General features: G+C 42.0%; 1 long non-coding RNA gene across 1 annotated transcript; it reads right to left on the reverse strand.

Moving 5' to 3' along the window:
• Positions 1–13,231: 13,231 nt before the first annotated feature.
• On the reverse strand, positions 13,232–14,691 carry LOC307013344. The gene is made up of 2 exons (XR_013800946.1): positions 13,888–14,691; positions 13,232–13,569 (listed from the first exon to the last, which is right to left on the reverse strand). It is a non-coding gene; the product is annotated as an uncharacterized lncRNA (long non-coding RNA).
• Between the last annotated feature and the right edge of the window lie 11,307 nt (positions 14,692–25,998).

Below are 25,998 nucleotides of genomic sequence, written 5' to 3' on the forward strand. Positions count from 1 at the left end.
GTGTGCTTGGGGGGTTCGAGAAGAGAGGGACGGAAAGAGAGGGGGATTTTTCATGCTCTCCATTACAGTTGTTTAGGTTAGAGGGGTTAACTCAATGAGGCTAAGTAAGTTTGAACTGTGAATCACATCAGCAGACTTGTGCATTCACTTATGCACAATTGCAGATGGACAATCCGGATGTAATCAAATTACCTCAGATAGACCTTGATATGAATAACAAAGCATGAGGCATGATAGGCTGCAGTTATTAAGAGGTACTAATCTTGCTGTTTCAATGAGATTCAAATAACTTCAAAACATATTTTGTTCAAAGACTGGGCAATTTTGAGATTTGGGGCTTTTTTTGCTTCTATAACATGTCTTTAAACATTAAACATTCGGACTTAGGTGTTTGTTTTAGGTCTTTGACTATTTTTATTTGCATATTTTTCCTAGATTCACCCAAAAAGTGCATAGGCCTGCCTCATATGCAGATTTAACCATAATATTTCAGAAAATCTGAAAAAAGGAATGAAAAGTTTGCATTTGTGATAACTATGAGTTAAATATTTGTTCACCCTGTTCAGCTAGTTTTTTCCGAAATGGTATGGAATTCAACATGCATACTTTAAAGGCTGTTTTCACAAAGTGAGTTTTTTCTTGTACTCTCAGACAGAAATCTACAATTTCGTAGCACCTACGTTCACCAAATTTTAGATTTGTATTATTTTATATATTCTCTAGGTTTATAGCAGAGGGGTTTGATTGTCATTCATAATCTGATTTATACCATATACCTGCTAAAATATATAACATTTTATGACTATTTTCAGATTTATAGAGTGAAACAAAGACATACCAAAAGTTCCCTTGACACTAATATATCAAATAAAATAAGAATGTTTAATCTGGATTCACAACAAATGAAACCAACTAAGGGAGGTTTAAATATATTGCATGTATTGTCTCTCCTTGAAGGATTATATAGTAGAATAACCATAGGATTAACTTGTTCATTTCACCCACAATTATTCAAGCTGTTAAATAGATTAGAACTAAAATCAAAGCTTTTTTCTCTAACCTGCTTCCTTCAACCTGTTAAAGAAAAATCATTGTTTTCAGTTTTCAAACAGCAATTTCTTTGACTGAGCTCTCTTTTTTCTCTTGTTCCCAGATAGAGCCTGACTGATTTATTATAGATTTTAGGTGTTTTGATAGTTTTGCTGAGAAGCAGGATAGGAAGATGGGACTTCCAGCTGCTCGGGATGCTTGGGAGTCCTGGCCCGTCTGCCCTCCCGACCGGCCCGGCCAAGTGGGCATGCGCTGTTGTGAGCCGCGGCGGGGGGCTGATGGGGCGGAGAGGCCACAGATGCCTTAAATGACTTGGCATGATGGGATAGCGCAGGGTTAGGAGCACGACTCGCAAGTAAATCAAAACAGTTGTTCAGTGATATGTGAGCAGGTATTGGGAATGTTGTCAGAATTCACCAAAGAATACACCAATTGGTTTTCAAGAATTGTTTAGGGAAGTCCATTTTTGGTTTGCCCATTGGTGTTATACATTTTTATTCTCCTGGACTTGTTTCTCTGTAGACGTTTGCAACAGAATGAACCCAGAAAGTCATGGCTTTGTGTCTCAAACAAAGACGCCCCAGAAAGGCTTCCAACGTGCAGTTGAATCAAGCACCCATAATACCAGACCACCAGAAGGGGCCCCATTAGATAGTAATTCATGTGGAAGCGGTGGGACCCTAATATCATTATCAAGCAACAGACCTGCCAGCTTTCCATCAAGCCACAGTCTGGTGTGATACATTCTGATGCACAAAAATCTGTTTGTTTCATGTTGGTTATGGTAACTTTAAACAGGAAGCATGTAAGATTCAACAAGGATATCATATCCTAATAATTCCAGGAGTAATTTATCTCATATGTCATTATACATAATGTTCATTATTTTAAACCAGAAATCAATCCCACTTTATAGAACTCATATTGTGGTTAACACATGAAGTGTTGATACATAATTGTTTTACTGCAAGTAAATAAGTAACGTTATCAGTTTATGCTGTGAGATACACTTAAAGGCGCCCTATTATGCTCATTTTCAGGTTCATATTTGGATTTAGTGTCTCTACTGTGACATGTTTAGATGCTCTTATGATCAAAAAGGTCTTTATTTTTCTCATACTGCCTGTGCTGCAGCACCTCTTTTCACCCTCTGTCTGAAACCAGAGCCCAGTCTAATCTGATTGGTTAGCTGGCCAGTTTTGTTTTGATTGGTCAACCGCTCGGTTGTAATTTCCCGGTTTGCTAGCCTAACAACACATCACGTTGGAGCGCTAACCCATATAAATGCGAGTGTTACATTGTGATGTCACTATGTTACATACATAAACAAATGAGACCAATGGATGCATTTCAGGCAGGGGGATGGGGGTGGAGGTTGTGGGAGAGAAACTCCCTGTGGCTTGACATTTGAGATTATAGCCTTTTTCAGACCATTTACATAAATTATATAACACACTACAGAAAAGGGAAAAACCTAAAAAAGTATGATAGTGCCCCTTCAAAAAGTACATAACAAATAATACAACTGAGTGTACTCCAGTACAAGATATATAAACTTTCTTTATGCTCCTCAAATTACAAACACTCTCCCGTGACAGCGCTCCTGCACAGCAGCTCACACTGTGAAATGCAGGAAAAATTGAGGTTATCAGGTGGTAGTGCGAAAGAGAGAAAGGGGGGGGGAGAGAAAGAGAGGGAGAGTGAAAATCCAAACTAGTCCCTTTAACTTTTTAAAGACTTTTCAGCATTTGTTCTGCACACTTACCTACGCAAACTCCAAGGGGCCACAGTGACTAGGGTCCCATTTCAGGCCCAGCGTGGAGCCGTAGAGCTCCTCAGCTGTAAAATGAGAGCGCCGGAGCGCAGTGTGAAAATGGATTAGCCTCGCTGAGATAAGGGGAGCCCTCAGCGAGCCATGCACGCCTTCAATGGGGAAAAAGAACTGCTGTACAAATTGTTTTTGGTACATTAAGTACCTGTTACTTTATTTCACAGATGGAAAACAATAACACAGGCTCCGGGGTTGGAACCACCGCTGCACCGAGGAATGCGAGAGATTTGGCCCACCTAGCGCCCTTTAGATTTCCCCGTCCTTTTTCCCCTTAATATGCAAAGTGATTTTCCTAAGGACTTGTGACTTAAAATTCAACAGATTGGCAAACATAACATATGATGATAAATGACAAAGTGCCAGCTTGGCAGCCAGGTTACTGAGGGAAATCATACAGAATATCCATGTTAATAAAAAATAAAATCAAAAAGGCCTGAATGTTCCCACTCAGCAACCAGGGCAGGGGTTTTTCATTAATAGGCCCGCTGCTGCACCAGGGCCCCCCAAATTAAATGAGTGTGTCAGATCCCGGATGATTTATACATTTGGAGTGATCTAACAGCTTTGTGGAACAGCTATGACACCCTGACAAGCCAACAATGGATATGAAAAATGAGCCAATACCACAGCACTAAATCTGAGACTTTCAAAGTCAAATGCACGCATACAATCGAAAGAACCTCTAACATACTCGCGAGTATAATGAAAATAAAGTAGGGGGGTGAAAAAAAAAGAAAGAGTGGCAGTACTTTGCCTTTCTGATGTCTTTCTGTGGCTGCGTGGAGAGCACATCACTTAAAATAGATATCAGGCCTGTTGCTGAGCTTTGACTCAATAGGAAAATGTCAAATCAAGTTAGTGCCTAGGTGCTTTTCAAAACGCCTCAATCCTCCTCTATCAAATTGAAGGTGCACATGCAATTTATTGTGTATTTCTTTCCCTTTATTTAAAGAAAATGTTGCTGAGAAGCAGCAGAAGAAAACACAACAGTGGCAAAAGCTGTGTTTATAATTATGTTGTGTGCAGGGCTAGTGGCCTAACTCACTTGTTAGATGAAGTGATAAAAACCAACATGATGGGCTAAAGCATTTTTGCTTTTCGTAGTATTGTCCTTTTACCCTCTCATTCTCTGTCTGATGAAAAACTGCACTTGGTGTTCCTCAGAGCTCAGCAGATTTAGAGGAAACAATTACCAGTCCGGTGATCTCTGCTTCTGCAGTCCCGCCGATAAACACCCGGCGCCCTGAGGTATGGTCCGAAAATGATACAATTTTAAACGGGTTAAATTTCATTGTTTCCCCCTCCCTTTCCCTCTTATTTTCCCCCACCCCTTTCCCTTCCTCTGAGGTTTTATTTCACAAAAGTGTGAACGAATTTTTTTGTCGATGGTTGCAGAAAAAAAGGCAGAAACGATAAAGAATATGAAAGGCCCATCTTCACAGAACATTAGACATCGCAAAACAACCCAAAGCTATGATCGGATATATCAAAACTGACAAGTAAAAATTGATTGCTGAGTGTCTATTGATTGAGCTATATTTCACTTGGAGAGCACAGCCTCATAGTTTTCTTCACACAGTGCACCAAACCCTGCTGCAGACACATTTCATGGAGATAGTCTTCGTAAATACACATAAGCATCATACTGCAGCTGGTAAATTTATTATTATATAAACACATAGCAAGTTACGTCTGGCAGATATTATGTTAAAGCTTAACATGTAAAATAGATCATAAATATATAATGATGTAAACCTTCACTGGTCATGGTATGCAGATCTAAATGATGCTGCTAATGTGTTTATGGATTTCCACCAATGTACCTATTCATGCATTATAAAGTATTTAACCAAATCAATTTGTAGGCTAACACAGATGTATATATTGCAATAATTCCTACATTTGTAAGGAAACTCTGCGAAAAACTTTTACATTAAAAAAAGAAAATTGTGTGTAGTCTATCCCGCCCGTGATTTGGACACGTTCACCCTTCCACCAAATTTCATGAAAATCAGGCTAGTAATTTTTGGGAAATTCTGAAACCTTACCAAAAGTTAACCCAAGTGAGGGTTGCAGATCCAGTAAAGGATTCCTTTGACAATTTGAGAAACACACGTTTTAGCTTTTTCGCCAAAACAAAGGAGGATTACCATACCATGTACACTAAATATTAAGCTACAACCATTTGTATTAGCATTAGCTTAACGTAGCACCAAGACTGAAAACAGTCAACAGGGCTCTGTCAAAAATCTTTGCATGTTTAATTATGTAATATGTTTGTCTTAATCTGGAGAGAAACACAAGGGTTAATGAAGAATTGCCCTTGTTGCGTTAGCTCCATATACAGTATTCAGAAAGGTTTTAACTCTTGGCAAGGCAGCATCTAAGAATTTCCTCAAATGTCAAACTATTGTATTAATGATTGTTACAAGTTGAGTTTGTCAGGTGATGGTTACAGTTAGGTTAAATGCATTTTTAGAAAATAAAAGAATGGAGAAATACAGAAGAAGAGGTAATGACACAGATAATGGAGGACAGATTGAAGCTACCATAGTGGTGAGAGGTTAAAAGGTAAAGCAATGATTTATGGGAGGTAAAAGCAGAGTTAGGTCATGAGAAAGGTGAGGGACTTGGACGGTGAGAACTGGCAGAAATGCGCCTGCCGTAAGTTTTCCAGATTCGATGTGCCAACATGACATTTAGTTATGACGAGCACACAGTTCTATGATCATCCGTAATTTGTGTCTTTATCCCCCAAAAGTAAAAGAAAGAGACAAGGGGGAAAGAAGGGGATGACAAATAGGAGAGATGCTGACAGCGGCTGAAACACTCGAGCTGTAGAGAAGGCCGAGTGTACCGAACGCAGCACAGCCGGGGAGTGATTGAATGATCCCATTCTGGGCTCTTTGTTAGACACTAGGCAGCGATGTATGAAGATTGATACACAAGTGCTCGACTCGGTTTGCTGGATCATCAAACGGATTGATATTATACTCCAGTCAAGGATGAAGACAAAGTAAGTGTTATCATACTCAATACTGGGGCTTGTCAGAGGCGGGAAATCATCCAGTGTCACTGGTTATGGGAGCATTTCACAGACTGTCATGAGAATTTATCTGGGAGATGTGGCGCTCTATGGCAGTCGGCAGCTGACGGCGGATGCCCTACCGTAAAGATCTGAGCTAAAGATTGAATTACAGCATCGTGCTTTGGACTGCATTTATTTCACTACTATCATGTTTGTCCCTGCAGACGCTGTAAATCCCCCGGTGTTCTTATCAAGCGGCCATTTATTGTCGTTCAAATAACATTATTCATGGTGATATCATTATTTAGATAGCATTACAGCCAATGATTTGTTTATCTGCTGTACAACAAGGGCTTCCTACATTCCCCCTGAGGTTTACCCCATGCTCCTCATTACTCTTCAGTCCTGGGATCAGTCAGTACAAAATGAAGGTAACAAAAGAAGGTACTGTGCTGAATACTTCTATACGAGGCAATTTGGATTTTAGGGTTCACCCTGAAAAGGTGACTATTTGTAATATTTTTCTTAAGCCTGATTTGACCGCCAATCTCACCGTCTAATCGTTGTAGTGGTGGGGAAATGATCTGGTTCAAATGTCATGATCAATCCATTAAGGTAGTCTAAAGGGATGACATTTATCTTATTTTGTAATACATATTAGCCTATTTATACTATTGTTAATACAATATGGAAAAGTATTCATATTATTTCAATAAGTCTCCTTCCTCATTGTAAAATAAGTTACACTATCCAAGTTTGTGGGAACATTGGATTAGCATATTGGCATTAGCCTCACAAAGGCTAAAAAACAACATCAGGATACTTTTTTTTGTCTTTCTCTATCTCTCTTTCTTGAAGCTACAATCTAGGTTATTTTTACAACCATGAAAATCAAGCAGGCTAAAATATGTTGCTATGGACAGTGTCCTACCTACACACAACAAACAGCTTAAATCAATGAGCAAAACATTTAAAAAGAAACTTGATCAGATGGCTAATCAGTTTAATCTTTGTTAATTCTTGGTTGGTGACATCCCGATTGGTTTCAGTTGGTTTTGGCTGAATTTGTTCTGGCACAAAACAAGAACAGAGCATTTTACCTCCAGAGAAACTCTTCTAGCTTGTAATTACAGGTTTTGGTTTTAGTGACACACGTTTGAAGTGAAAAATAACTTCAAACATGTTCCTTTTTCCAGTAAACCAAAGAGAAGAAATTGAACAGAAGAGCGTTGCAAGAGGAAGCAAATGTGGTTTCAATTTTATAAAACGAGTCCATTGAGGTCCCATGGCTATCATTTCATGTCCTTTTTTCTAACAATTATACCATCCTTCAAGGGTGACATTAGCTCTGTAACTATTTAGATAGGCACTTTAATCCTATTTTAGTTTGTCGCTAAACACATACATGTATAGCCTACACATGTTTCTTGTTGGTAGACCTGCTCCTTACAAATGGGAGTCACACATTCAAAATCATACTAGATAAAGTCAAAGTAAATATTTATTATTAGTTATTATACATAATCTACTGGAATGGGCAGCATATTAATGGTGTACTTGGTGAAGATGCAAGATTTTCCATTTCGCTGGGTGGTTTAATCTGAAACAATGCATCCTTTTTTTATTTAAATGAAGGCTGTATTTAAAATATGAAATAAAATAAAAACTACTGACAACAGGTACATTACTAATCCCAGTCTGCCCATGCTAAAACCACCAGGAGATTCCTGATTCTGTTTTCTTAAGAGTTGGAGACACTGTGCAATATAATTACTTGCTTCTCTCTATGGAGTGGTTTTATGCACATTGTAAAGCTGTCACTTACGTCTGCGCATACAGTGCCCTCGCCATGTCACCAGGCTCTGTAAAAAGCCATGTATGGGAAACAGCGGGCTATGGCACTTATGGATATTTCTCTTTACATTTATCATTTTTACATGTACTCACTGGAAGCCGAGAGGCTGTCAAAAAGACTTACTGCTTTTCATCTTCATATTGAAATTCCACAGGAGGCAGTCGTCCTGCTACTTGTGTTATATCATTTATATTGTTGTGGCATAAAGTTACATTACATTTATCCCACTCATGCCCGAAAGCAGACACACATAGTCCAAGTGGGATGCTTGAGCCAAGAGGTGCTTGCTATGATTTGGCCTTGTTAAGCTGTTGACCCTGAAGAGAGAGAATTGCATCTGTTGGGAAGCAGGCGGTGCATGAATGTGTGTGTTTGTGTGTGTGCCATATACGAATGTCTGCTGGTGACGGGAGCAAGAGGGGGGTGTACTACCTTTGAGTTAAGGGCTCTATCAAGGGACAAACTTCCCCGGCACCACAAAGCCACATGATCCATCTCCCTTTTTAGCTGGTGTCAGGACCGTTTTATGTGATGATGATTTGATGCTTGGGCACCGGGCCTCTTTCTCCCTCTCTCTCAGATTGAGCTATGATAGTCGGAGCTGGGATCTCTGGGATCTCTGAGCTGCTGGGCTCCGGCCATCACCAAAACTAATGTGTCCACCCTCAGCTGTGGGAGCACATGGACCCACCCCTTCCTATTGGATTTACAAACCCTTCTTGGATTCGCAACTTCACACCCAGAGATTTTTGTCTTTAAAAGCTTTAATCTGGGGCTCAGATGAATACTTTTTTAAAGGCCCAGCATACATTAGGAGTTTTCAGTTTCGCTGATTAGACCTGAGGTCAGACTTCAGTTGGGCGGAGCAAGGCTGGGAAATATGCTTCGTAACCAAAATGTATGGTTGCGTCCATACACAGTTTCGACTACACCTTGGTTAAAAAATATATATATAACTTCTGTACAAATGGTCGGCTAATTTAAAGTGAAGTTTCTATACAATAATGGATTAAAATATATTTAAACAGCCACAATTATGTCAGAATAATATCAGTTTAAATTTGGGTAGACCCTACTTGACAGTTAGGGTTAGAGTTAGTGTACAAACAGATAAATCATATTTCCACTTTGCCCGCTAGTGTTAAGCGACTGTAGTTGTACATTAGCTTTTCAGTCATCTACATAACTCTTTTTCTGGGTTTTTGAGGTAATAATGTCTGATAAAAGTGTCCCCATTGCTCGCAAATGACGATGTTCTATAGAACTACTTTTACTAAGGAGGTGGTGGAACTTATTTAATGCAACTTAAAATCTGGGTATTACAACTAAACGTTGAGCTGGGTAGCTAACTCCAGGTTAATGATAATAAAATGAGTAATAAATGAATACACCTTTTGTCATTTGGGTTAACTGACCATTTAAGTACTTTTGTTTTCTGCTAATATACATCTCTTGCAGTACAACCAATGGTTTTTAGTGCTGGTGATAAACAAAATCCTTTAACACATTGATATTATGATCATAAACGTTGTAAATCTACAGTATTGTCCAATTACACGCAGCTTTTAAACAGCGTCAGTGTGTTGTGTTTGCAATAGGCTGTGTAATAGTGTAATAACTCTGTCCCCTGTAAGGCGGCCAGGGAGCCTGTGTTTAAATGAGCCGGTTCTGCTACATTAGCTTCATAACACCATAATCCTTTCTCCATAAACCATTACATGCGCCGCAACATTTCTGATTTATGGGGGGTAGAGAATCAATGGAAAAAAATGAATGCTCCCAAAACGTCCCAGGGACAATATTGAGCAGATTTTAATTGTGATTTCATTCAAGTGGCTGTTAGCCAGATGATGAATGGAAGCTAACCTTCCCCTTCTGCCGAGCACTGGAGAGAGTCTTTAATATGACAATTAAGTGTCTGTCCTTTAGATTTTATTGTATCTTTCTCCCTCTATCTCGGGGGCTGCACTGTCCTCCCTCCTCCACCTTTTTGTTTTACCTCCAACCCACTCTCCTTTTCCTCTTTCTATCTCCTTCTTTACATCACTTCATCTGTACAGTGCAGCTTTTGCGCAGATTAAATTGAGACTCCAGTTTTCTCCATCTCCGAGCACTTACTTATGTTTTATGACACGCACTAAGTCAATTTTATGTTGTTATTGATTTTTTTCCCCTCCCTCCCCTCCTCTTATCTTGCTTAAATCGACACCAACCATTTTGCCTTTTGCTCTTGGATTTTTCCCACTCTTGTCTTGTGGTGACCTTAAGTGTATCACCAAGACGGAAAAAAGCATCTATGAGTGGGGGCTTGTGTGAAAGCCTAAAATTGTGTAATCCTCAGAAAAAAAATCATACAGACTGGTCGCAGATAAACTGTTACGTGCATGTCAAAAATTCCCCTTGATTTTAAGGATTCAAACACAGATATTCTTAAATATTTGTCACATTAAAGGACATACAGTTATCCTTATTCTAAATCTTACAGGATATAAGTTTTAAACTTTTTTTTTCTCAGAACAAAAAAAACATCACTTTTGGTTGGATTTCAAAAATATTTTTCCATTTAAATCTCATAATTTAAATACATTTACTCTTCTGTGCAATAACCTATACTAAACAAAAATTGAAATCTGACCAAAAGTGGTGTTTTTTTGGTTCTGAGAAGGAAGATTGAATTATAAGATATCCAGATGGAAAGACAAATCATTTTCTCCGAATTCTGACTTTTATCTAGAAACTCAAACATAATTAACTTTTGGTCGGATCTAAAAATAAAATCCTGAGTGGCTCTAATCATCTTCCGTAGAAATGACATTATCTACAAGGACCGAGCTTTGTAAAAATGTACCCTCACTCGTCAAAGCACATTGTCTGCTCCCAATAATTATACATTAATAGATCGTTGTTTTCACAAGTGCCTTTGGCACGATGCAAGCGTATTTATTCACAAGTGTCCCTGCAAACCGAGACAACAAGACTGAAGGCCAGAATTTCCAATGATTGTGTTAAACATAACAGGATTTAAACTGAATAGAGATAGGAGAGAATATAAACAAACATCAATAATGACAGACAAATAAGTATAAAAGTTCGTATTTGATTGGAGGAAACTTGTTTTAACAGCTCCTCTATGTACACTTCCGTTCCAGTTTACTCACGTGTGGTTTTAAGCAGAACCAACTGGTAAGTGCGAGGGGTTAAATGCAATAAGAGCTGGCTTGCTCTCAATCAATTTGTCCCTGTCTGTTGGCAGGTGCCCAGGCTTTGCTGTGTCCCAGTCCCCCCAAGTGTTGGCTCCATCAGGACTCGCAGCAAAGAGCTAAGCAGTGGCATCAATGTGACCATTTAGAGTGGGATCTGTGCAGATGCAGTAGGAAGGTCGGGCCATTGTACGGGCCTCCTCCCTCTCGCCTTTCACTTCACCCTCTAGGACGCCGTCCACATCAAAGTTGTTATTGAGGCCCCCTCAATCGGAAATCCCGGTTTGGCAGGGAAGCGAGGCCTTTAGGAAAAGAATGAAGGCCTTGACCCAACATGGGCGACTAAATCAGCCCGCCGACAGCCCAGAGGAAGATTCATACTCATAGTGCCCCTTTACACCTGGCGTTAACAAGCATTTCTAGTAGAATCTTGTTTTTCACAAATCACAAACTGCCACAACTATCTCATACTCTTTTAAGTCTTTTAAGTATCTTCAAAAATCCATAAATTCTAATTTGGCTAATATGTTGTTATTGATTTCCCTGTAACTCTCTATTGTGTGTTTCATGATTGGAACTTTGAGTAATTTATGATTTGCTATAACAATGTATTTCTACATAATCCCTTTTTGTTAACCCTAACCCTATGTCCTCTGTAACAGCAAACAGGGAAACAAATACAAATACGCTAGCAACTCCTTGTCACCTACGTCGTAGTTCCACTCAGCTGAAGACAACTTACGAGACAGGTAGGAGCAGGGATGCATCCGGTTTTCCTTGGTGGATCTCTGGGACAACACTGCTCCTATTCCCACATTGGAGGCATCCACTTCCACCACAAATTGTCGCTGGGGGTATGGGATAGTAAGAATCAATGTGTGGATTGTGTTTTTTAACCAGGGGGATCCTAATACAAGTGAGTGCTGAGGGGAATTAAATAAATGAAATTGTAACATTTCAGAATCATTGTGAATAACTACCTGAACGGGCTCAGTATGAGCATTGATGGGGTGGGCCAAAGGAATAGCCTTGGTTAAGTAGTTTGGCTAGCTTCCAATCCATAAGACTCTCGTCGGCCCCAGAGTCAATCAGTGCCCCTAGTGTGTGTTCTTGGTTACTACCTTTGAGTGTTACCTGAGTAGGTGTGCGTGGAGGGTATTTCGAGGGGAATTTGCTCATCTCATAGCCGGTGAGCTTGTCCTTTTCCCAGACATGCGGCATGCTGGTGACCCGGAATTCCACAGTAAAAACAGCTTCCTTCCTGTAGTCGGCGCTGTTTTTCCTTTGGGGAAATCCCGGTCGTTGGTCATGGGTTCCTCCCGTGCTTGTGGAGGCGATGTTCCTGGAGTTGGAGAATCTGGCGGAGAAGAATTCTCAGGAAAACGCCCCTGGTGGCTTGGAGGTCTAGGTGTGGCTCGACGCCTCTCTCTCTCTCTCTCTGAGACGATTATCCACTCGAGTAGCCATGGAAATTAATGTTTTCGGGTCTTGAGGCAATTCCAATGGAGCCAGGCAATCCTTTATGGGATCTGACAGTCCGTTCATGAACGCATCTATCAATGCGGGGGTGTTCCAGCCACTGTCCGAGGCTGAGGTCCGAAATGTTATGGCGTAATCTATGACAGGGTAGGAGTGCTGCGGGATCTGCATAAGAGTCCGGGTGGTCCCCGGAGGTTGAGGTCTGATCAAAAACCCGGGTCATTGTGTCGTAAAAAGCGGAATACGACCTGCATATGGGAGAGTCTCGAGCCCATTCAGCCGTGGCCCATGCCGTGGCCCATGCCGTGGCTCTGCCGGTGAGGTGGGAGACCATGAAGGCGATCTTGGCTTCTTCTGAAACATACGCCGCTGGATTGTGTTAATAATGTAGATCACACTGGACCAGGAACGTTCTGCAGTTTCCAGACTCCCCGGAAAACCTCTCTGGTGATGCCAACCGAAGTGGAACAAATGCTTAGCGAACCTCGGCCTGGCCAGCTGCAGGATCTACGGGAGGTGGCACCGTCGGCACATCTGGAGTCTCTAGACGGGTGAGGATCTGTTGAAGCTGTGTCGCCAGCTGATTGACCTGTGCGGTTGCGGCGGTCTGCAAACCCTCCTGGCGGTCCGACAAACCTCTTACTCCGTGCCCAATAGCTGTTAGCTGTTCTTGATGCTGGTGAATTAAACTGCCTTGGGCAAACAAAGCAGTCTGGAGCGCTTTGTTCGTTCTGTCAGGACCTCGACACAAACTGATGAACCCAAATGCACGACCCAGAGACAAAGTCTTGAATGTAATAAAAAAGTGTATTTATTATAACAGATCAGGTAATCCCTCTTAACAGAGTAGGTAGTGGAAATAACAAAAAGCGCTCACAAGGAGGAAAAAACTAGCGTAACAAAAAGAGGACATAATACAAAATTAAGCCTAACAAAATAAACAAACATAACAAAACCTGACATGAGTGAAAAGCGATCCTTTCAGAGCTGAGGTTTGGCACGACCATTCGGGGAAACAAACAAGACGAACTGACACAGGACAGGGGAGAGACAGGACTACAATCAGGGGCGGGGCAGACACTGATGATGGTGGGAAAAATACACAAGGGGAGGAAGAAGACAGGGCCTGAAATGAAAGACAAGAGATAAGTACAAAATAAAACAGGAAATGACAGACAAAATACATAAACATAACTAACAGATTTGACGAGACACAACAACAGCAGTTCTTTGGAATTACAAAAAAACAAGGATGTTAAGCAAAAGTCAGCAAAACATAAGGGTTTAAGTTTAAATTGCTCAATATTTTTCTATACCAAACTAGGAAGGAAATCCAGAATCGTATGGGTTTTAACACAAACGAACAACAAACATTAAAAGCAGCAGCAATAAACAAATAAGCAGGTGACATTTTGATGACATAAAGGCAAACAATCAAACTTACAACAAGATTTTGATCAAATCTAAGTTCTTATAATTCCATTGTTGAGGTATACTTGCTTCGCTGCTGGAGAGGACGCTGGCGTTGACTGTTCGCCGCCTCTGTCACCCTCTATCACCCTCAGCTACCATTTGTTCTTCAATCTTTCGAATTGGACCACTGCCCTGCATTTACACATCTTTAATGCAATGCACATTGTTTTTACATTTTTTACTTATTTTGGACTTCTGCCTCCGTTGCTGGCTGTAGCCGGCTGCCCTCACGTAGCCATCAACGTGCCGGGTGGCTATTGCTATCTGCTACATCGCCTACTGTCTGTCTCCGTCCCACGCAACAACCGTGGACTCTCTCTGCCTCCTGCCTTCATCTCTGGGGTGCATCTGTCCCGTCCCGCTGCTCACATCCTCCTGCCATGTCGTGGATCTTCCTAGTCTCCACAACAATCCTCCACCTCTGTGAACCTAGCCCGCTAGCTGCTATCGCTGCCATCACACTGCTCCCAGCCATTCCGCCTGTCATCATGCTGAAATACTCCATCTCACAGCTGCTGTCATTGACCAACTCCTCCACTCCGTCTTCCATCTCAGTCATCAGACATCTTGGACTCCTTCGTCAACCCCCCGCTACATTCACCGAAGCACCCGCCGCAGTTTTGTTTACCTTCAGCACGGACAATCCATTGCATCCATCTGCTCCACGCAACGCACTGTTGCACACCTGACACGTCATCAGAACGCAACTCCTACTGCTCCTCTTACACTCTCCCCCGCTCACCTACATTCCCAGCTGCACGGAATACCTGGAGCGGATCCCACTCCCCTCCTCCAACACATATAACAAGCCATTTCTCCCCACCATCAAGCCCCCCTCTTCTGCTCCACTGCCCCCCCTCTCATGCCCACCCCCGCGCTGCTAACCTAGACAACCTCATACCTCTCCAGCCTAACACCACCCCTACAACCCCCCACTTGACCAATTTGCCCTTCTAAATATACGGTCACTCAACAATAAAGCACACATCCTTCACGAACTCACCCTGGACAAATCCATCGACTTCCTTCTGCTCACTGAAACCTGGCAACAACCCAATGACTTCTTCTCGCTCAATCAAACATCCCCACCTGGTTTTAATTACATCACTAAACCCCGCCCCTCACGCCGTGGTGGTGGGCTGGCTGTCATCTACAACCAGAACATCCGGACTACAGAACTCACCCTCCCCTCAGTACCATCCTTCGAATTTCTCGCCTTCAAAACCCCTCCCTCACTGACAGTTATCCTCATTTACCGCCCCCCTAAACCACACCCCTCCTTCCTCTCTGATCTCACTGAACTCCTAACCATTGCTTCATCCCTCTCCCCACGTCTGTTACTCCTCGGCGACCTTAACATCCACATGGACTCCACCACCTGCAAACACGCTTCTGAATGTTCCTCCCTTCTGGACAATTTCTCATTTACACAATATGTCACCTTCCCCACCCACGATAAAGGACACATCCTTGACCTTGTCTGCTCCACCAACCTCACAGTACTCGACCTCCACCCCTGCCCCTTTCCCCTCTCTGACCACAAACTCATACAGTTCACCACCGCCTCCCCCGTCCGCCGCCCCCCCCCCCATCCAGGAACATCACTTTCCGTAATTGACGCTCTGTCGATCCCCAGCACCTCTCCGACCTGCTATCCTCTACTCTCCCCCTGGACTCGAACCTCAGCTCACCCGATGATCAACTCAACCACCTTAATTCAACCCTACTCGCCTCCCTCAATAGCTTGGCCCCCCTCAAAAGGAAAAATGTCACTTTTAAAACCTCCTCACCCTGGTTCACCCCTGCACTCCGTAAACTGAAGCAAACCGGCCACCAGCTTGAACGCCTAACCATGAAATCATCCCTCACAGTTCACCATGATTCCTACAAACTCCATCTCACTACCTACAGAGACGCCCTCAATGCCGCAAAATCTGCTTACCTCTCCACCATCTTCATCGACCCCTCCCGTAACCCCAGGACCCTCTTCTCCACCGTCAACAAGCTCCTCAAACCCCGTGCTGACACCCTCTCTTCCTCCACTTCCACATGCAGTTCATTCCTCCAGTTTTTCTCTGACAAAATCACTGCCATTAATCACTCCCTATCCGCTGCATCTGACACACAAACATCTCCCCCAACATCCACCGCCACAATTCCTCCCTCCATCTCCCTTGACCTCCCGAGCCCTCCTCCCCACGGCATTCTCTCCCAGTTCACTCTGGTTACCCCCCCTGAAATACTCCAACTGATCAGCTCCTCCAAACCCACAACCTGCTCGCTTGACCCTCTACCCACCCCTCTTCTGAAGTCCTGCCTCCCCGTCCTCTGCCCCTACATTGTCAACCTTTTCAACTCCTCCCTGTCCCAAGGAACCATTCCCTCTGCCTTAAAAACTGCTGCTGTCACTCCCATCCTCAAGAAACCCGGTCTGGATCCCTCCTCCCTCAGTAATTACCGCCCCATCTCCAACCTCCCCTTTCTCTCTAAAACAATAGAACGCATCATCTCCAAACAACTCCACTGCCATCTCCAAAAAAAATGACCTTTTTGAACCCCTTCAGTCTGGTTTTCGTCCTCACCAAAGCACAGAAACGGCACTCATCAAAGTCCTCAATTCCCTCCTCACCTCTGCTGACACCGGTTCCCTCAACATCCTCATCCTCCTTGACCTGAGTGCAGCCTTCGATACCGTGAGCCACACCATCCTGCTTACCCGACTCCGGGATATCGGTATTGAAGGTACTGCACTCAGGTGGCTCCAGTCCTACCTCTCCGACAGATCCCACTTCATCTCCCTCAACAATCACTCCTCTACCACAGCTTCAGTCACCCAGGTTCAGTACTCGGCCCCCTCCTCTTCATCATCTACATCCTCCCCCTTGGTCAGATTCTCCGCCATCACAACCTGGACTTTCACTGCTATGCTGACGACACACAGATCTACCTCAGCACCAAATCCCCACACAACCCCCCTCTCACACACATCGAATCCTGTCTGACTGCAATAAAAATCCTGGATGCAACACAACTTCCTCAAACTCAACAGCAATAAAACTGAACTCCTCCTCATCGGCTCCAAATCCACCCTCAGCAAAACCCCCAACCTGACACTCACCATCGATGGCACCCCTGTTTCCCCCTCCACCCAGGCACGCAACCTTGGCGTGATATTCGACCCCACCCTCTCCCTCGACCCCCACATCCGCCAAGTTGTAAAAACCTCATTTTTCCACCTCCGCAATATCGCCAAACTCCGTCCCTCTCTCACCCGCCCCGCAGCTGAGCGACTCATTCACGCCTTCATCTCCTTCCGCCTTGACTATTGCAACTCACTCCTCTTCGGCATCAGCACAACATCCTAAAACAGACTCCAGCGTGTCCAGAACGCAGCCGCCAGACTCCTCACCCACACCAAATCATCGCATCACATCACCCCGGTCCTCAAAGAACTCCACTGGCTTCCCGTCTCACACCGCATTCACTACAAACTCCTGGTCCTCACCTATAAAGCCCTCCACCATCTGGCCCCCCCCTACCTCACTGACCTCCTCATCCTCTACCAACCACCCCGGTCCCTCAGATCCACCTCAGCCGGTTTGCTCTCAATCCCCAAGGCCAAACTCCGGAGCTTCGGGGACAGAGCCTTCTCTGTGGCAGCCCCGAAGCTCTGGAACTCCCTCCCCCAAGACCTCCGTGAGTCTGATTCCCTCACCCTGTTCCAGTCCCGTCTCAAAACCCACCTCTTCAACTCTGCTTATCCTTAAACCCGCCCCTCCCCCCTCTGAACCAACATCCTCCTGACTGCTTTTCTGTTTTTGTTTTGTTTTTGTTTTTGTTTGTGTTTTTGTTCTTGTTTTGTTTGTCGACCTGACTCATAATGTAAAGCGTCTTTGGGTCTAGAAAAGCGCTATATAAATCCCATTTATTATTATTATTATTATTATTATTATTATTATTATTATTATATCAGTTCATATGGGAACATAATGTGACAGGTGGTTTTGGAATTGACATTTGTGGCTTGATTTAAAATATTTATCTGAATAAAGTCACATCAGCAAAGACAAGTTCAAAGAAGCCATCTTTTTATAGGTCCTTGTTTTCCGGAAGGATCAGAAACCGACATAATCTCTAACCTCAACGGGAAGGAAGAAAGCTTAAGGAAGAAAAAGTCAGGAGGGAGGGAAGGAGATGGAGGCAGATTAGCAAAAGGTGGCAAAAAGTGGAGATGTATGAGTTATTTTCTCTTTCTCTCCCTGTTTCCAGCTCATGGAAAAGCTTTTCAAATTATGATGTGGATTGACGTGCAGCAGCTGTCCCCTCTCCTGGGTCCTGTCCGTCACCTCACCGGTCACCGCTGACAGCACTATGATGGATTAGGAATTGTCATCCAGGACGCTTGTCACTTGTTTACAAGTCGACCATCCCTCATCTCTCACCACAGGCCTTATAATCTGGCCGACACTCCTCCAAGCCCCCCCACCCAACCCCCCCTGCTGCCAGACACGCTATACAAGACAACACCATACATTACAACAGCTTTTTTCCCCTTTCTTCTTCTTCCCCCTAACCTTTCTCCCTCTCCCTTCTACATCCCTGGGCTGAACACAGTCAACACATTTAATGCATTAATATATGTGTTGTGTTCGCCAATCTCCCAGGGACTGGGGCGATGTCTTCTGCTGTCAACCTCTACCCCTGAGAACTGACTGGGTTTTATACAAACATCCCAGTGGGAGAGGGAGGGAGGGAGGCTCAGATATAACCTGCATTCTCTTATTTGAAGAATGGAGCTTTTAAATGTCTTGCCCAAAACGATGGAAGATATCTCTACTACTAGAAACACTTCTTTAAGACTGTGATGGTTAAATACAAATCTGTGTAACTGTTTACGGAAAATCATTCCGTAATAATGTATGGAGAATAGCCCTTAAAATACTATTCTAAGGTTGATTTACATTTTTTAATTAGTGTTCACACATTATAAGTAGTTCATTGATTTATTAATTATTGTATTTATTGCATTATTTGAAGTATATGATGTTTCCAAGCTTGTCATATGTAAATATGTAGCCCTTTATTTAAATATCATTGCATTTTGGACAAGATTTGTTTTACTAATGTCACATTATGATAAATATATATATATATATTTATCATTGAGAACATTCAATACAAAAATGTGTGTGTATTTTGGGGATAAACAGAGACCTCTTTACTCATTAACTATATTTTATTTTCACAGGTTTTCAAAGTCTAAAACCAAAAACAGTCAAGACCAATTTCTCAAAGCCTTCAGACCCAGTGATGTTAGGGCCTGCATGTCAGAAACATGGAGAAAAGAAGCCCTGCATAGTGTATTCTGATCCCTCTCTACAACATCTCTCAGTCTGTGGCCTGCTGTGGCGATGTGTGAGTTTATACTCCCTCTGCAGGCATAGTCCAAACTGGAAGACGAGCTAACGGGCCTGCCGCACTTGCACGGACGCAGCCCTGCCAGCTGTGATCCTGCGGAGAGGATGAGTGGATACCATCTACCCAGCACTGCTGAGACCCTCCCTGCGCCCCCAGTGTGGCCCTTGAGAGAGGCCATAATCTTCTCCTATCTGCCTTAATGGTTCCCTCTGTAGATGCTGAGATGGCAGGCCTGGGAGTGGGGGCTGCACGCTGAATCTTACCACGAGCATATTGTCATTAAATTAAAAATGTCTGAACACTCCCTAGCTCGTGGCATAACTGCCGCCGTGAGAGCGATCATAATTGGCTCTGAAAACATGCATAATTGCCTTCAGCTGGCGTTCTTTTACAGTTGACATTGTTGAGGCGACTGCGGGGCGATTGGCGAATTGAATATGCAGCTTGTTTCACAATGGCAGTCGTAATTGAAATATGGTACGTGTGAGTGGAAGATTACATTAAAGCTCCTAGATAATCACCTGACAGGGGAGTCATTGAATCGACAATCTGCCGCGGAGTTTCGGGGAGCGGGCCAGGGCGAACAGGCCGAGGGAGGAAGGGTGGGAGGAGGGCGAATGGGGCGGGGGTAAAGGAAGGCATCAGGCAGAATTAGGAGAAGAAGAAAAAAAAGGTTCTTGGCTGGCTTACTTATTCAGAGCAGTCCTGGATTGCCAGCCTGGCATTCCTGGGCCCTTTCTATCACCACATTTATCCCGCTCCCTCCCACCCTCCCTATTCTCTCTTAGATGCTCACCCCTCCACTGCTTTGAGTACACCACTTCCCCTTTAAGAGCTAACAGATGGCGATGGCTATCCATTGCCGTTGCATTTAAGGGTTTTGCATTCATATTTTTATCGCTTTTTTTAATTGTGGCAAAACAGAACCTTTCGAGGCCATGCTGGCAGACAAGATTCCCTACAATCAGCTGAAATAGAGGTTAAATTAACAACAGATCTGAATTGCAGAAGTGCCTCAAACTTACATTATTTCCAATAGCCAGGAGGGGTCGATTCTACTGTTTCCAAAAAGGAGTCCAATTGAATAGAAGTCCATGAGAAAATGACTCACTTGTCACTTGGTAAATTGCCTTGGTACATTTTTTCAAACCAATAATCTCTATTTATAGTTTTAAGTCTTTTTCAAAACAACAGGGTTTTCATTTAGTACATTAGGGTCCCATTTAGAGTAAAATACATGATAAAACAATTAATATAAATAAGGGTGTTGCTAACTTGTGATTGACACGTTGTACGATCTTGATGCTTTACATTACATGTTTAGTGTTGGAACTTTAACCCTTTTACAGTGTGATTTCAGTTCAGTTCAATTTTCAACATTCAGTTGCCTTGACACCACCACTTTGTGTCACTGCTGGTTCAAAATAACCAAGATGGGGATGGCTTAATTCAAGGCACCAAAACATAGTACCTTAACCACTTTGTGATGATACTGTGTGGGGAATTGTGTTGGTACTGATTGATGATTTTTGGATTTGGTGCTGCTGATAATATTTGGTTCACCTGTGTTGAATCCTTTTGAATAAAGAATGCATTCAATTCTACCATTCTATGACTCAAACTAGCATATCAATGTTTTAATTTCTCTGAAACTCTCTCACACCATTTTTCGTGACAGTCCTTTCACTTCCTCAGCCTAATAGACAGCAGGAAGGGAAGTGTTTATTTCAAAACACACACAAACAGACACACACACACATTAGGCACATTACTGGAAAATTGATGCACAAAAGAAAAGAAAAGATGCTCATCCTCTCCTCTCCAATGCACACCGTAGACTATCAGTGCCGCTGTTGTTGCTGAGGTAAAAAACCTTGCAGGTGCCTCCTCTCTTTAATCTACTTCTCCCTTCACCATTATCTTATATTTGGGTATAAACACACAGACTGTGCAACCTGATAATATGCAATTAAAAACAAAGATCATTAAAAAGTTATTGGTGTCTGCCTAATTACTATAACTTTACCCCCCTTATAATGAGCGTGCATGGGTATTGATTCGAAGCAAATCTCCCTTTCCTCCTGGAAAAAAGCAGGTAGTTACTTTGTGTTAAATCATTAATATAGTAATGATTTTTCCAGAACACTCTCAATTAAGACCAGAACAGAAAATGACCCAGGAGACTCGAAGCTCACGCTCTTAAAAGTGTGATGTTCCAAATATATCCTGGCTTTCTCTCACCAGAGAATATGGATAGGGCCGAGCCGTGTCTCTGAATCATTTAAAATGGAGCTTGTTGATTAGGATGTGTGTAGATTTGTTTCTGTGTTAAAGGTCTGCAACTTTAATGTAATACAGTATGTACAAATACACTGCACTGCATGAACAAGCAATAGAAAGTAATGCAGTTGTCCAGTTTGACCTCCAGTAGGTGGTGATACACAAAAAGTGTCAGGATGAAAAATGAATGGAAAACATTCATATTTAAAAGAAAGAAAGGAAAACATTTCAATGCAACTGTTGTAAATATAATTGTACACTATTTATTCAAAAGTTAAAACAATCCTCAATATACCCATACATCTAAATTAAGGGCAGGCTTATACTGTTATGATGAACCCTGAATCCTATAACTTTACATTAGTTTGCTGATGATGAATATTACCTACATACTTAATTATTAAATACTTAAATATTAACCCTTGTGTTGTGTTCGAAAGCTGTTACCATTCATGTTGTTCGCGGTTCAATTTTGAACCATGATTTATTTCAGTCCAAAACACACAAAAAATGACTATCATCCAATATTGTTTTAACTACATTATAACTAACTTATAATGCATTCATAACCGTACGATCCTGTTGTAATTGTATTGTATGGCCCGAAAACACATTACACCACATATTGCACACGTGCATGTGTGTGTTCAGGTTCAAGTGTTAGTGTACATATTCTTTCTGAAAGGTTGAGTTCCCGTGGGGGGAGGGGGGCAGAGGGATGGGAGACCAGGTGCATGTTGCGAAAAATTATTGTTACAGTGGATGAAGGGGGTGGGGTTGGGGTGTCTAAAGTCAAAGATGAATTTTGATTGGGCAACATTTGACCCCAAGTCACCTACAACAATTCGGCTGGGTCTTCCCAGACCCGAACACCAAATGATACACTTTTTTTTAGAGACATTCAGACTTGGCTAAGATTGTCAAAATAAGTTTTGTAGTGTTTATATAGCTGTTGTGGAAGAGATCATGAAGCCTTGTTCCGATAAAAAAACTAGAGCATAGTTATTATATAATGTTGACTTGAAACACAACATAAGGATTAAATAAATGCATATAATATAAATTGATATGAACCAAAAAAGGATGGTTGCATCTTTTCATAAATCACAAGACTTATAAAAGGTGTGTAAAGATTAAAAGATAAGCAAATTGTTTCTTTGCATTATACATTGAAATTGACCAGTGGACCGTTTGTAAATCCCAAAACAGACAACATACCAACTGTATAATAGCTGTTAGACATTGGTGGATGTTTTTTTAGATCTTTTACTCAAGTAAAATTTGAAATACTAGTGTTAACATATGAATTAATTCAATGTCCTGAAATTAAAGTCTAAAAGCATTACCATGAACATATTATTGAAGTGCCATTACATTAAGAATAGCCAATTTCAGAAATATATAATATAATTGGATTATAATTAGAGATGCATTGCGGCTGATTGATTACACTTTACTTTTGAAACTGGTAAAGGTGAAGCTGATTTTAATTACTTTTGTATTAGTCATCTGCATCTGCAAAGTAAATAAAGCTGTCAAATAAGATTACAATATTTTCCAAGAAAAGCGAATGGACTATAAATATGAAATAATGTACAAGTAGCTCCAAAGTGCAACAAATCAAAAATATTAAAGTAAATGTAATTACGTTGAGTTGCATTCCACAACTTGTGTTAGCTAGGTAGCATCAATTAGCTTCACCCAATAATTATATTAACTTAAAGGGGACTTATCATGCAAAATGCATTTTGTGATGTCTTTTATACATAAATATGTGTCCCAGGTGTGTCGGGGAACTCACGCAGCGTCAGAAAATAAAACCCTTTCTCTTTTCCTCCGTACCCAAATCTTTTAAAAACGGGTGTACAACAAACAGATACAGATTCCATCCGAACTGACGTCAATTTGGCGGCGGACCCACAGAAAGTTGCTATCAGAAACAATGCCTGATGTGTTTTGGACGTTATTGTTTAAATTAGCAATCCTCGCTAACACTCAGAGCTAACCTGTACTGTAGAGCACATGTGTTTAAAAAGCAGGAAATAAAAAAAGGAACTCACCTTGTGATAAACCTGCAAGAGAAAAAGCATTTGAGCTCCATAATATTTCAGAAATAATCCTTGACGTGGTTTAAAAAGGATGGCGTTTTTTCACAACCAAATTCAACTTTATCTCCGGTAGAATTCTGAACAGGCATTAGCTCCGCCTCCTCTTCTTTCTTTTTTTCAAGCAAAGGACCCAAAATCTGCCTTTCTCTAACAGGGCTGCAAAAGGGGGGTATGAGCAGTATGAGGCATGGCTACAATGGGTGATCCGTTTGGTATTTTGAAAAAAAAACTTCACAGACATGTTTTGTATAGGTATGGCCCTACAATATATTTGTCAAATATAGCATGATAGGTCCACTTTAACTTGGTAGCCTACTCTACTCTTCAACTTATTATTTTGTTCCCTTGCTTACTCTCCGTCTTACCACACAGTAAGAGTCAACAGCCATTTTAGCATCTCTGTAAGGCAGTACTTGTGTTTTAGCCAAATGTTAATGTGCTCAAAATGGCAAAGCTAACATGCTAAGATTTAGTAGCTAATGTCTATCGTGATTATAATCCTTTTTCAGTGTGTTAGAATGCTAACATTTGCTTATTAGTACAGAAGGGCTGAAATGTATGTATTTGTTGAAAGGATGATCTTATGATGGCAATTACCAAAGGCTTTACGATTCATTTGAATGAGGACCTCATTGTGGTATTTCAAGAAATGACAGGTGATCTCCAAAGTAAAGAAACATATTCTTAAAATGCTCAAGGTCTGTAAATAAGTGTTGAGCCGGTTCACAAAATGTGTGATTTTATTGGATAAGGACCTGCCGGTGGTGCTAGAGGAAAATACAGGGAACAAAACAACTCAGCTTATTCCCAGGTGTCAGGGTAAATCTCCAGGACATAATGGCCCTCTTCAAATAGTGGATGATAAGGTGAGAGCATATGAAAGACTTCCTGTGTCTGTCATGGTTTTTCAGGTTTGCATACATCAACTTGCTCGCCTTTGTAATTCAAATCTTGCTACCCTGTGATCTCTGGACCTCCACCCCAACCCATCTGAGCCCCCCTCCCCTCCCCAAAACGCTCCAACAATTAGATCATTTGTCCGTCTATTATCTCAACACCTGCAAGAAAATCTGTCTCAATTTTCCCCTCTGCTTCTGATCTGGTCTCCCTCCCGTCTTCTTATATGGTCCCACTGAGAGTCTGGTTTGGCCCCAAGCAGCTTCTGTCTCCGTCAGGAGGCTCCTGGGCGCTGCCATCCCACCATGCATTGTGCCAATGCCAAGAGTCTGTGCCAGTTCACACCCCTTTAGCACGGAATGCTTGTCGTGACCCTGCCTTTTCTTTTCTTTGCGCTCTGTTGAGGCCTTAGTGCCAAACACACATAGAGCTGAAGTAGGGATACACAAAAAACATCTCTTTCTCCTTCCTTTCACTCAGACCCAATAATATTCACTTAGTGAGGACCAGGAGGGGTTGGAACAAAGAGACCTTCAGGGAAGGGCAGTGATTCGTTGTCGTCACCATAACCACAGTTTACAGCAGCTTTCTTTTAAAATGCTTGACATTTTACTTCCTATTCCCTAGATTTGGTCGGCCGTTACAGTGCGTCATCTTTGTTTGACTCTATCCCGCATTAAGAGCCGTTTCCCTCGATTTAATGTCATCGCCTAGGTAACCAGCAGGTTTTGGCAAAAATGCAGAAATGCCAATTTGTCAATGGAATGTTTGAAGTGTCAATATAAATCTACCCAAAACTTACTGGTCCCATTCAGGAGAAAATGTTCATAAGCATATGAGAATTGTTTATGAATTACTTATAATTACTCACACTTTGCTTCTACAGCCAGTGACGGATTAGACAGAAGCTCTAGTTCAGGAGTGCTGAGTTTCCTCTTGGGGTCTTCGCTTCAGGAGTATTTTAAATGTGTCTTCAGCAAAGAAATACATACTGTTTCAACAAATGATAATTCTTAAGATTCAGTCAGGGCAAAGCGTTCTTTTTTAATGCATTAGCAATTGACACGTAAGAATGGAAGTAAGAGACGGCCTCAACGACCATATTTTTTCACAGGCAGCTTGTTTACACTCAAATCGTTTATTTTTCAGCTAATAAAAAGCTAAATTGTAGCAAGATGTTAGCCGATCAGATTAAGACCATCATATTTTGGCCGATCCGTTTCACATATTGTGCACTTAACACAGAAATCCAAAATGATCCTAAATGCCAACATATTCTGCAATGATATGAAGATTACCATTTCTAGACAGTGGGTTAGGTAAACACCATAGTTTGTCCCTTAACCAACAAAAAGATGGATCTTCACACTGCTGTTGCC

This window comes from Notothenia rossii (genome assembly GCF_949606895.1).
Source record: "Notothenia rossii genome assembly, chromosome: 7".
In the NCBI taxonomy this organism is placed as follows: Eukaryota; Metazoa; Chordata; class Actinopteri; order Perciformes; family Nototheniidae; genus Notothenia; species Notothenia rossii.